The following is a 12,861-nucleotide window of genomic DNA, read 5'->3' as shown; positions in this document are numbered from 1 at the left end:
CCTCCTCCTCCTCCTCCTCCTCCTCCTCCTTCTCCTCCTCCTCCTCCTCCTCCTCCTCCTCCTCCTCCTCCTCCTCCTCTTCCTCCTCCTCCTCCTCCTCCTTCTCCTTCTCCTTCTTCTTTTTCTTCTTTTCCTTCTCCTTCTCTCTAAAATTAAAGGGGGGACAAAAAGTAACAAGATTAAAGAAAAAACATGATAGGAGGGTGTAGAGCAAACATCTCCCTCGTGCAAAAATCTGGGTGCAGGCAGGTCAGGGCTTTTATGGCAGCACTAGGATCACTTGGGCCCCACTCAAGTGCCTCCAGCTTTCTGTTCCACCAACCTGACTGTCTGATCCTCATTCTCATAACCCAAGAGGGAGCACTAGCCATCATATCTACATCACAATGCTGAATGGGGACCAGGGAGAAGAAGCGTCCCCTATCCCCTTTAGGGACCTATCCTAAACTTTTGAGTATCCCTTTCTTGCGTGTACCCTGGCCAGAACTGAGTGGCTACAAATAGCTTTCCAATGAGACTGGGAAATGCAGTCTATATTTAGTATGGCCATGTGCTCCACAATGAATTGATGGTCTTATTACTGCAGAAAAAGGGGAAAATAGACATTGGAAAGCACACTGTGATATCTTTGCCACATGCACACATACCAAAGGGAAGACACAATGTCCAGATGGCATTTTGCAAATAATAAACTGGAGGAGTCCGGCGTTGGGGTGGCTGTCTTCGTTTGTCTTCATTTCTTCGCTTGCCCAAACATGTCTCCCACTACCATTTCCTGTTTTCATGTGTGAGGCCTTGTGTTCATCAGAGCCTACAGCTCAGCAGGCTCATTCCACAGAGGGCCTTGGAGCTAGCTTTGGTTATTCAGGAATGTCGCTAATTCTCCCTGCAAGTGCTCAGCTCCAAGCATCAGGATCATTTGGCAAAATAATTGAGTTATAAATAATCATCAACCTTTCCTTAAGTTTTTTGTTTTGCATTTAGTTTGCTAAAACTAAAATGCTGGCTCTCTGGGGGTTTAGAAAAACAACACTAGCAAGTTGAGAAAGAGAACCAGGGATATGAGGTGGGAGTAGGAAACTGAAGTTGAAAATTACTTCAGTGGTTCTCTTGGAGCTGTTACAACTGCCAGGAGAGATTCCATCTCTTTCTGTTTTAACCTGGAATTTTCATCACTCCTCATAAACCACATCACTGGCAGAAGGTTTTATAGGGTAAGTTGCTGAGAGCTTAACATTATCCTTGGTGCGGCAGGAAATACAAAAGTTCATGCCCTGGACCTGGGGAGGTAAGCTTCTGTTATGGGAAAGACAAAGGTATAAATTTAGTCAGGATAAGTAAGCTATGCAGCAGTAACAAAATAGTTGTGAAATCTCAGTGGGTCAGCACAATAAACATTGATTTCTTGCTCACCTTGGAGTCTGAGGCACCTGTCAGCCCTTCTCCATCTCATAGGACCACCATCTGGAACTCACACCCTTCACACTTGCCATGGTAGAAGGGAGGACTGGGGCCTAAGCAGGGTGTTTTTCAGGGCCAGGCCTGGAAGTTTCTTTTGTAGAATCCAGAGTTCAGTCACACAGCAGGAATCAAATAATATCCTGTCCTAACAAGAAACCAGCAAGTATCAGAAACTTTCACACTCTACTTTCCCTCAAGTGACCTAGAACTTGAAGGATTCCCCACATGGACTTTCTTTATTTTTTTAAATATATTTTATTGATTTTTTACAGAGAGGAAGGGAGAGGGAGAGAGAGTTAGAAACATCGATGAGAGAGAAACATCAATCAGGTGCCTCCTGCACACCCCCTATTGGGGATGTGCCCGCAACCAAGGTACATGTCCTTGACTGAAATCGAACCTGGGACCCTTCAGTCCGCAGGCCAATGCTCTATCCACTGAGCCAAACCAGCTAGGACCCCACATGGACTTTCTTATTAGGAATAAACCATTGTCGATAAAGCTCCTAAACTTTCATAGTCTTCATAGGACTTCAAAGCCTTCGCTTTTTTCTGATCAGTCCAATATTCCATTTTTTGTTCTTTTCCCCCCTGTATTTTCTATCCTAAAATGTAAGATTCTAAACAATAAGGACCTTACTAGGAGTGAGAATAAGAGGAGGATTGGCTGGGCTGATAGGTCTTGGGGGCAGGGACTAAATCAGTTTTGTTCAGTACTGAGTCCTATGCCTTACCCACCCTTGACATGTAGGAAGAGACCAATCAAAGAAACATGGACTTGTGCCCCACTAGGCATCCTTCATCATAACCCATCATTGTTACTATTACTAATTCAAAGGACCAGATATTTTTATGAAAGACAACACATTGTCACATATGGCAGCATTGATAGTGATGACTCAGGAAAAAATGTTTAGTGAAAACTCTGAATGGGAAGAAGATTATTACACCTCCAATAACTACAGAGTTTAATAATTTATGAGCAGAGCAGGGCTGAGAAAACCATGCGGAGATAAAAAGAGCCTTAGCCGGTTTGACTCAGTGGATAGAGCATTGGCCTGTGGGCTGAAGGGGTCCTGGGTTTGATTCTGGTCAAAGGCACATGCCCAGGTTTTGGGTTCGATCCCTAGTAAGGGGCCTGCAGGAGGCAGCCGATCAATGATTCTCTCTCATCATTGATGTTTCAGTCTCTCTTTCTGTCTTCCTTCCTCTCTGAAATCAATAAAAATATATATATTTAAAAAAAAGGGAGCAAGGCAGGAAAGAAAAGAGGAAACAAACACAAAATGAAAACTAAACTATGTTTGCCTTGTGAATACACTTCTAGGCACACACTCACTTAGAACACCAGCAGTTTATCAGGGAGAATTACTCACTGAGCTTTGGTCATAGATATTTCTAGGAAGTAACCACCATTAGGAAATATACAGAAAGTTTGTAATCAGGCTGAGACTAGGCAAGGAAGTCTGTTGATGGGACAGTGTTCTAGGGCTCTGTATTAAGTATATTAAATCACTGACCTGTCTTAATCCTCACTGAGTCCCTGACGGTCATTAGAGCAAGAGGCCCCACAAAATCAGGACTTTCTGAATTGTGTTCATTAGGGAGTGTTTATGAAAGGGAAGCTCTGTAGGAGCAGCATGGTTTTCAGAGTTAATTATGCTTCTGGGCTCTGACTGTTGAAGCTCCTCCCACTCAGATCAATGATAGAAAACTCCAAGAGCTGTACGTTCAGTTATGAACCAAATTAAACCCCTAAAGAGGCAGTGAGAATAAAATACTAGGAGACCTGCAAACCCTCTCTTAAAAAATCCAAGATAAGGAGCCTGGGACTTGGCTAAACCCTTGGCCACCAAGACACAGCTAAGTTTTAACTAGGGACCATTCTTCACGTCATAGCAAGAAGCCAAACATCTTTCTGACACTGAAGGGAACTGGATGTGTAAAAGAACATGGCTTTCTTTGATTACCCAGTCAGGATGATCTTAGTATTAGAAATCAGAATTATTTGAGTTTGGGAGGCATGATGGTTAGTTTTATGTGTCATCTCGGCTAGGCTATAGTGCCTAGTTATGCAACCAATTACTAATCTAGGTGTTTCTGCAAAGGTATTTTATAGAGCGATTAACACCTACAATCAGTTGACTTTAAGTGGAGGAGATTACCCTTCAGAATATGGTGGGCCTCACCCAATTTGTTAAAGGATTGCAGACCAAAGCTGAAATTTATTTCTCTGAGAATGAAGAAATTCCACCTGTAAACTACATCATAAGCTCCTATTCTTATAAGCCAACTAGAGGCCCAGTACATGAAATACGGCGGTCCCTCAGCCTGGCCTGCACCCTCTTGCAGTCCAGGAGCTCTTGGGGGATGTCCGACTGACGGCTTAGGCCCAGAGAGTGGGCCTACACCATCAGTTGGACACCCTTAGCACTGCTGTGGAGGCGGGAGAGGCTTCTGCCACCACCACTGCTCTCGCCAACCATAAGCCTGGCTCAGGGCTTCTGGCTGAGCAGCGCTGCCCCTGTGGTCAGTGCACATCATAGCAAGCTGTTAAGCAACCTTAGCATATCATTAGCATATTATGCTTTGGTTGGTTGAACAGCCGGCCAGATGACTGGACACTTAGCATATTAGGCTTTTATTATAGTGGATTCATTAAAATCTATCCATCTGTCCATCCCCTACTGGTTCTGTTTCTCTGGTAGAATCTTAACTTATACAAGAGGATATCATTAATAAATTCAAATTCAAAGAGAATAATAGTTACAACTAATTAACAACAACAAAAGCTAATGGCCTAATCACTGTTAACCATCAAGTCTCATACCAAGACCAAAAGCTCTGAAACAAAGCCATGTGCTCCTGAGATGACTCACAGAAAGACCCACTCCGCTCATCTTAATTACAGACCTGCTCTGCCACAGACTGTGAGCTTGATCAAATTTTAAAAAAAGTCACAGTTTCCTTATCTGTAAGAGTAAAAAAAAAATTGCAGTGACTATTGATGAAATGATCTCTTTAAAATGTGTAGTTAAGAGAGCAGTACCTGATAGGGTAATAGCTATAATTCCTTTCTCTTCCCCCTCTGAATTGTTTGTCCCTAGGAAAGAGCTTTAACTGTTTTGCTCCTTTTATATGACCTTATGTAGAAAATGACCTATTAAAAATAGGCACCTTGGATTCTTATGATACCTTTTTGATTTGCTCACTTATTTGTTTGGTATACAACATTTGAGATTAATAAACAAGGAAAATGTAAGTGATGGACTCGCACTCATACATTTCCTTCCATAATTAATAACAAAATCAGGTTCTCAGTTAATCATAGAAATACATATATTAGCATCAATATCCAATTAAAATATGTAAATGTTCACTTATCCTGCCCACCTGGTCTGAACACACTTCCATTAGAAAATAGAATTTTTTTCAAATACACAGTTTCAACATAAAAACACAAAAGATGCAAGAATATTTTTAACCCGTCAATGTCGCCAACATCTTCCTAACCCTCCCCTGCTCTGTGGTAAGACCCAGTCATGCCTTCAGCCCCATCCTACAAATTCTATGTAGTTTTCCCCCACACAAATTTTCTGTTCTAGTTGGTTCTGCCTCCTACCTCAGGAACCAGACTCAGTCTCACCTCCCTCTCTATCTCAGGTGGAAAGCTGGTGACACGAGGTCAATGGATGGCCCCAACATCTGTTTTGTGTGGCTTTGGTGTTAAGACCACACAGGGGTTTAGGCACTAAGTTTGGACCCAGTGGCAATCAGCTTTGCCTGCTTTCTACCTGACCCACCACTGCACTGCCCACTTTGCTCTCTACCTGTAGTGCAAATTGTTTCATTTGCTTGGTCTACCCTTGTCCCCTCATCCCAAGTGTCCCTTAAATCCTGGCGTGCTCCCTGCTTTCCCTGGTCAATCCTCTGTGTCTTGGGTGTCATTTCAGCTCATCTTTGATGGGGATGGTGCTTATAGCTTGGTCCTGGATTTTTTTTCTATTTGTTCTTTTCACAGACTATCCTTGGATAACCATTTTTTATAAATTTTGACATAAATAACGAGTCAAATGCAAAAAGTTTCTTTCATTCTTTGAACTCACATGAGTACAAATAGATAAGATTACAAGCATAAGATTATTATCTATGCTTATCTAGCAGCAGTGATGGGTTCTCCGGGGCAATCTACCCATCTAGCCTGGCTCCTGGGTAAGCCAAGGTGTGAACTTGAGCTTGGAGCCAAAGAATTTAATTTTCAATCAAGTTGCTAAATGAGAAACAAGCAAATCATAGAGCAGCTCTTTCTGTCCACCCAGTGCCCGGACCAGAAACAAAAGGCACATTCAGATGGCCCTGCTTCGTTCCGACATAGCCTCAAGGACACTTTCTTCCGTCCCATGTCAAGAATTTGCTCCAGTTTCTGAAATGATTGCTCACCTCCTTGACAGGTCGCAGAATGAGTCCCATTTCCCTGTTGTTTCCTGAAGGATAAGCACTGACCTAATATCTCTTTTGTCAGTAAATCTGGAAGGAACCCATCTTCATGGGAGCACTCTTTCCGGTCCTGCTGGGGCTGTTTGTAGCCTCAAGGGCCACGGCAGGATGTTCCTCTCCTAAGTTCCTCAAGGCTTCTCGTCCCTCAGATGTCCTTGAGCAACTAAACAGAAATGATGTAATGCTCGGGAGATCTCCTAACCCGCATTCATTGGAACCAAATACCTCCCTATGTCTGACCTCGTAACTTTGTCTTAGTAGATGGAGAACCATGTATATGTGTATGTATAGATGGATGTATATTTATATTGTTTGTATTCATGTAAGTATATATATAATGTGGTATACATATATGTGTACATATATTCATACATGTGCATATATATGTGTGTATGTACATGTATATATATAAATGAGTGTGTGTGTGTGTGGTGCTTTGTCTATAACTACAGCTCTACACAAACATTGCAACAAAACTATTTGGGTTACTGCTAAGAGCAGCTTAACATTTTTGAGTGTGTCTACTATGTACCAAGTAACATGCCCGTGTCATATAATCCTGTGCGATGGTACCATTTTACAGATGAGTAAACAGGCCTGTATCACACAGCCTGTGCTGAGACGGGAACTCATGTCCATTAGGCTTACGGCCTTTCTCTCCATTTCCTCTCCTGCTCTTTACTCAGGCTGCTGCCTGTGGACGCCTCTTCCCCTTCCTCCTAAAACTGCCCATCCTTTAAAACCCGCGAAGATTCTGTTTCTACCTGAGACCTTCCTTCCCCGGCCCTCAGAGCTCTCACCTCGGTGGGTCGCTGGAGCCCTCACACTGGCTCAGCCAACACCCCAGGGCCAGTGGTTAACATCTTTTCCTGCAGCCTGTTCAGTAGCATCGCATTGGGAGCTTGAAACTGGCCAAGGTAGAACTATTCCCAACACAGAAATTGTCAGACAATATATATCCAGAACTTCTTATTAGAAAGTCAGTTGTTAAGTATTTGCCAGCACAACACCCTCCTCCTTTAAAGTTTAAACTTATATCCATTTGTGATGTATTTATTCCTTTCAAGATTACTCTTCACATATGCAGGACTAAATGATCTCTTGGTATGTGAGGCTTTCAGTGCTAAACACAGGAAAAAAAAACAGAATGGTTATCACCAAAACATCATCTCAGCTGTCAGTAAAATTTTTTTCTAATCTACACTAATAAAAGAGTAAGATGCAAATTGACCATACCTTCGTGACACCCAACAGCCAATCAGGAGTAAGTATGCAAATTAACCCAGTAAAGATGGAGGGTTAATTTGCATATGCAGGCGCCGTGTGGCCGAGGGCGGGGCGACAATGCAGGCGTTCTGCACCGCCCTAGCCGCTCTGGGCCTCTAGGCAGCTTGGGAAGGTGGAAAGGCGGCTCCGGGCCAAAGCGAAAAGGGGGCTCCGGGTCAGAGCGAAGGAGGTGCCAGCAGCCAGGGGAAGGAAGGCCCCTTCTTGCACAAATCTTTGTGCATTGGGCCTCTAGTTAAATATATAATCTAAAACCTGTTATTCACCTTTCCATTTAACTCTAGATCCTAAAGATCTCTTCCTATTAGAAATATATAGATAAATATTCCCATTTTTACTTTTTTATGCTGCATAATATTCCACTGTGTGGATCTACTACTATAGTTTAATGACTAATCTCTAATGGTTTTGTACTTGGGTCATTTCCCTTCTTTTGCTATTATAAATACTAGCACAATAAGTGACTGTCTGGGTATGTCATTTATTATGTGTACAGGTGTCTCAGTGAGATAGAAGTGGGGTTTCTGGATTACAGTGTAAACACACCTGTAATTTTGTTAGCTGTCTCCAGATACTTCTTCACAGGGACTAGGCCAACAATGCATGAGAATGTCTATTTCTCCCCTAGTGTTACCAAAGAGATTGTTGGATGTTTGTCAATTTGATAGGTTAGAGTGGTATTTTGTATACTTTCAATGTGCACTTCTCTATTGAAAATGAAGTTGAGCATCCTTTCATGTTTAAGAGCAGATAATCTACATTTTAAACAGAATCCTTCGGTAATCCTTATGCACATAGCTCTCTTAAAGTTTCTGGCCCAAAGCCAAAGGACTTGAAGGAAAAAATGGAGAAATGAATACTAGTGCTGAGAAGCAAGTTCCTGTCCCACTTACTTCCTGAGATGGTTAGCAGCTCTTCCAGGAAGTCTCCCACATGCACATGCTCCCTCAGTGACCTGAACCCAGAATGACCCCTTAACCCCATCCTACACAGATAAACTAACAGATTCTGTAAGGTGTGAGGTGTAGCCCATTACCCCTAGATAAGATGTTATGGGACATGGACATGCTGGTGGGAGGCAGGCTTTCTTTGGGGCGTTAATGGTCAAGTTCTGTTCTGCTTCAGGGAGGTGCTTGAGTTATAGGCAAGGTGTATCCCCTACAACTCAAGCCAAGAGTAGGGGCTTCCTGGGCCTCACTTGGAAGGCTTGGCATGACTCCCCAAGTTTGAGGGGCATGAACACTGATATTTGATTCACACCTGAACAGCCTAAAGGTGTGATGCTGTGGCTGAAGCCCGAGATGTGGCTGCTTTGGGCCCATATGTTCTAGGGTGATCAACCATCCCAGTTTGTCTAGGATTAAAAGATCTCTTGGCATGTGAGACTTTCAGTGCTAAAAACAGGAAAAAAAACAGAATGGTTGGCCACCAAGAGTGAGACAATTATATGCTTTCCAAGGAGCAGGACGTGGACTCTAGAGGCATTATCTAGCCGTGGGTCATCTTGAAAAGATCTCCATTCCCAAGGAGCCCTTGGAAGGGCCCATGGTCCCAACAGTAGGGCAAGCAACCAAATGCCAGGCCCACACAGGAACCCCAAGCAGCGAGATTCAGAGCCGTTGTCAGTGCAAAGATCTGCAAGGAGAAGAAACCCCAAAGCACCCACTGAGGATGAGCTTGCACCTGCATGTCTCCTAGAAGATGCCAATGGCAGGCCACACCTCTCCCAGCTAAAAAGGATGTGTCCCTTCCCGCCAGCCCCCTGTGGTGGGTGCTGTGATGTCCTGATATAGGACCAAGGACTTAGTCCCAGCTTTCCAGGCTGCTGGCAGAGACCCCTCAGCTATCAGCTGCCCAGGGTGGGCCTGTCTCTGCAGAGAGCCACCTGCTCAGGGCCACAGCCCTTCCTGGGGAGGCCAATATCCAATGACTGACAGATGTGGGAGAATACCAAGGCCTAATGCCCTGACCACAACTGGGGACAACTCCGAAGGGTCATCCCAGACTCCAAACTTTCTGGGGTCAGCGAAGGCCCCATCAAGACAACCTCACAGCTCAGCTTCGCCTTCTGCCCTCCCCCTCTCTCTCCCCTCTCCTCCTGGCAAGGTTTCATCCAGAGGCAGATAAAACAACTGGCACTGAATGAGTTGATGGGCCCAAGGAGGTTTGGCTCACACCCTGCTGGATTCAGTCATTCAATGTTAGCACGTAGAGTAGCTTCCAGTGACTCTCACTATGCACAGAAGGGGCAAATCAGTGCTCCATCTGCCGCTTCTTTCATAAAGACTCCCACAGCAAACCAAAGGAGATTCCAGCTCTGAGGTTAAGGTAGTCAAAGGTCTAAAGGTACTATTTCTGCATTTATTTTTCACTGAGGTAACATTGGCTTATAACATTATGCATGTTCCAGGTGTGCAGCAAAGCCCTCAGAACTGCCACTGTGGGTCACCACACATAGATGTGTTGATTTTATTTGAGTCACTTAACCCAACTAGTCATTAACCCAGTTAGCAAGGGAGCTTAGACTATCGACATAACAGACATGACAAGGTCATGTGCTAGCCCTGAGCAAATGCGAAAGTCTGTCCTCTTACCTGGACTCTTCCTGAACCTTCCAAGACCTCTAATCACAGTTGGTCAGGGGCATGAGTGAGTTCTGAAAACGCACTTCACATGTTTAACTGGGATCATGTCACTGATGGCCCCAGAAAAGAAACAGTGGCCTGTCTTTTCGGGGGAGGGGAGGTGAGTCATGGGACAGCAGGTTGCGCCCCCGCCAGCGCTTCCGCAGGTGTCCAGGCACTGGTGTATTTGAGGAGTTTAAGGAGCCTAAGAAATGGATGTGAATCGAGTTCTGTTTTCACTTCAAGGGTCAAGCCAAACAAACCACAGGTCAAAAGGAACCAGGAAAAGGAAAAAAAATACAATTTATCCACAAAGTGTATTTTTAAACATCTGTTTTTCCTGTGCAGCTGTCTGGCCTGATTCCTTCATTGAAGAGCAAAAAGTTTAAAATAATAATAATAATGAAAAATAAATCCTTTTTCTCAGTTTACCTCAGGATTAGAGTATGTTAGGATTGGAAAGGCTTTTATAGTTCATGTAATCAAATACTTACTTGCATATAAGTGAAGAAATTGCTCTAGAAAGGTTAGCTGGTTAAGTGAGGGGACCCAACTGTACTGACCCACGGAGGTCAATTGTGATAATCTCTTCTGTCTACATGTATTGTATTGTCTGACCAATCATCTCACTTGAGAATTTCCAGGTTCTTCAGTAGGTAGGATAGGTGTTGTCTCCTCAAGAATAACAGAGTATTGAAAACATTAGGTGATTGATTTGCTTCAAATCTCACAGCTAATACTTGTCACACCCCTGTTTCAAGTTCTTCAGTGGGCATGGTTCAGTTGTTGAGCATCAACCTGTGAACCAAGAAGTTGAGGTTCAATTCATGGTCAGGGCACATGCCCGGGTTGTGAGATCGATTCCCAGTGTGGGGCGTGCAGGAGGCATTCAATCAATGATTCTCTTTCTTTTTTAAAAATCTATTTTTATTGATTCCAGAGAGGAAGGGAGAGGGAGAGAGAGTTAGAAACATCAACAATGAGAGAGAATCATTGATTGGCTGCCTCCTTCACGCACCCTCGACTGGGGATTGAGCCCCAAACTCAGGCATGTGCCCTTGACTGGAATTGAACCTGGGATCCTTCCACTGAGCCAAACTGGCTAGGGCTCAATGATTCTCTTTCATCATTGATGTTTCTCTCTTTCCCTCTCCCTTCCTCTCTGAAATAAATAACATTGGCTGAAACTAAAACTAGGTTCCTTTCCAAGCTTCAGGTTATTTCATAAAGCTTATTTCCAATGCAGACATTTTATTTTCTTGAATGGGGATTGTGAATGAATGAATGACAAGTATAAATGTTTTGTTCAGAATTCAGGTGAAATGATACTTTTTTAGGGTTGCATTCTCTGCTATCCTCAAGTCCCTTGTTAACGGCTGACGTCACACCTAGAAATTTTCTCATCACAGCTGTAGTAAAATGATTACGAATGCAACTATTTAACATCCACTGCTTCAGCTAGAATATACACTCCATTTCTCTTTATCCCCAGTATCTACCTAGGACAGTGACAGAATTAAAGCTCAGTAAATATTTGTTGGGTGAGTAGCCAACCACATCTTGGCTCTCAAAGTGCAGTTGGTCTGCAGATCAGCAGCAGCCAGCCTCACCTGGGAACTGCAAATTCTGGGGCCTCACCACAGCCTTACTGAGTCAGAGTGTTGGGGGAGGGGGGAGTCTAGGTTGTAATAAGCTCTCTAGGTGATTCCATTGCCCATTCAAAGGTTGCAGTGAAATTGATTAAGGTTTAGCACAAAGCTCTATCCCACAAGGCAGTGGTCAGCAAACTCATTAGTCAACAGAGCCAAATATCAACAGTACAACGATTGAAATTTCTTTTGAGAGCCAAATTTTTTAAACTTAAACTTCTTCTAACGCCACTTCTTCAAAATAGACTCGCCCAGGCCGTGGTATTTTGTGGAAGAGCCACACTCAAGGGGCCAAAGAGCCTCAGAAAGAAATCTAAACTTATGGTTTTGGCAAACAGGACAGGGCAGGAGGAGGGGTGTGTGTGTGTGTGTGTGTGTGCGTGTGTGTGCGCGTGTGCGTGTGCGTGTGTGTGTGCGCGTGTGTGTGTGTGTGTATGTGTGTGTGTGTGTGTGTGTGTGTGTGTGTGTAATGGGGCTGCGGCTAGCTGCTTGGGCACAAGGGAACCCCTAACCCAGCATATAAATACTACATGTTTAAGGACCAGTTCCAGCTGACAACATTGAGACAGTGAGTGTGCACTTCCCTGGTAACAAGTTCCCTGGCCTCTGAAGGTCTGTTTTTCAGAGAAGCCAAGTAAGTTGGGTCCAGATTTTCAACCCTCTGGTGAGAGAGATTGCTGGTCCATAAGACCCTCCAAAGTATCCTAACTATTGCTCCCTGGAACCTGGGAAATAAATGACCCACTTTTGAGTATGGGTTGGCCATAAGGAGGACTGTTAGTCATTTTTAAATCTGTTGTTTCCTCCCTCGATAGCTATTCGGTGGCTGGCTGCAGGTCCTGGCCAGTGGTCTGAGGACTCCTGGCTCAAGATTGAGCAGCTCAGCTCCAAATTCCCTTTTCCCAGAATTAGTTACTTTTTTAAAAAAAAGTATTTAAAAGTTTGATTTCAAAATTACACATTTTGTAATGCTTGAGATTATTAAGACTCATATGAATACACAAGAGGGAATGGATTTAACATAGAGGAGACTTGGAGTCAACCACTTGGGCGACTATCCCCAAATGGACCAGATTCAAGCTCACCATCTCCCCCTCCCTATCCCAGTTAGTGTTCCTCCCTCCCTACTGCCCCCGCCCCCCCCCCACCCCCCCGCCAATCACCTACTCCTCCCGACTCCATCTCATTCTCTGTTACTCCAGCACAGTGCCCTTCCCTGCCTGGAGCTCCCAGCATGCCACCGGTTTGGGGCTTTGCCCAATATAATCCTTTCAATGATTAGCTCATAGTTTAATAAACTATTTTGTGACTTCTCACTTCATAAAAAACTGCCAAATTAGAATACAG

This window comes from Plecotus auritus (assembly GCF_963455305.1).
Source record: "Plecotus auritus genome assembly, chromosome: 4".
Classification (NCBI taxonomy): domain Eukaryota; kingdom Metazoa; phylum Chordata; class Mammalia; order Chiroptera; family Vespertilionidae; genus Plecotus; species Plecotus auritus.
This window is presented reverse-complemented; position numbering follows the sequence as displayed.